This window comes from Arachis ipaensis, chromosome B10, assembly GCF_000816755.2.
Source record: "Arachis ipaensis cultivar K30076 chromosome B10, Araip1.1, whole genome shotgun sequence".
Classification (NCBI taxonomy): Eukaryota; Viridiplantae; Streptophyta; class Magnoliopsida; order Fabales; family Fabaceae; genus Arachis; species Arachis ipaensis.
This window is the reverse complement of record NC_029794.2, coordinates 57034772-57036024: the sequence shown is the minus strand read 5'-3', so window position 1 is coordinate 57036024 and position 1253 is coordinate 57034772.

The window sequence follows — 1253 nt, the reverse complement described above, 5'->3', positions numbered from 1 at the left end:
TGCCCAACATGAGGAATATTAAAACTTGTATTTTTGAACAAAATAAAAAGTTTTAAAGGGACAACTTGTTGGTACAAAAAAAAAGGATTTTCTCGACAAAAGGGCGTTTCGACTGCCAATGGTTTCAACTATAGAAGCAGTGTTTCGACTACAGAAGCAAAAACGAGCAAACTGAAGTTAAAGAAAGATGATACAAAAAAATTGAAGTCGAAAAGTAGTTATTGTCTTTCCTTGAGCATCAAGGTTTGCTACTCGATTTTCAAGCTGAATGGAGAACATGAGTGCGAAATTTGAGGACCAAGCTGAAGAAAACTGGGACTTGAAGACCAAGGAAGATGTGGGTGTCAAAACTTGGGGGACAAGATTCTTCATGGTCAAGGCAAGGTCATGGATGAGAAAAAGGAAAAAGTAAAATAGTGGACAACATGCTCCATGGCAAGTCTATTTCCATGGTTTATAAATAATAGAAACTCAGAAGAGATCTAGGACTTCTTCAAAAATACTAAATCATCACAAATAAACCTCTGCCAAAATTCTCAGTCCCAGCAATGCAATGGAAGACTATGGAGCACAAGTGCATGTGAGTGTTGGAAGTCCACTTTTATTTGCTTTTCTTTTATCTTCTTTTTTCTGTTTCTTTTCATTTATTTGTTTTCTTTTCATTATTTGCTTTACGTATTTTAGTTTTTAGTTCTGTTCTTCGAGCATTTTGCTTTCTTTCAATTGCAATTTTTAAGCTTCATCTGTTTTATTACAATTCTTTATTATTTGCCACAATTCAAGCATCTCATACGTTTCGACACAAACACTAAATAATTCCCAAGTCGGGCCTACTCTTTTTCAAAGGAGTCGTATTTGCTCCTCGATACTTGAAATCTTGATACAAGCTTGATTCGACACCCTGTCGAGAAACTTTGTTGAGGTTACCAGAAATCAAGTGAAACACATGCTAATTCGAATTTGCCTATTTAATTTACATGTAAATAGGTAAAATCGAATTATGTTATTTGATTTAAATAAATACGTTTAAAACTGGGTGTATAATTAATTCTAATTTAGAATATCTGTACAATTTTAAACTGCATTTATTTTATTAGTGAATTACTCTTTATTTTATGCATAGTGCCATTAAATGAATAATAATGTTTCTTCTAGTAACTAATAACTTGAAGTAAAAATTGGATAAAAAATTTTAATTTTTTATGATTTTTCAATACTATAAAAACTGTTTTCAAAAAGGGAAATAAGAGAGT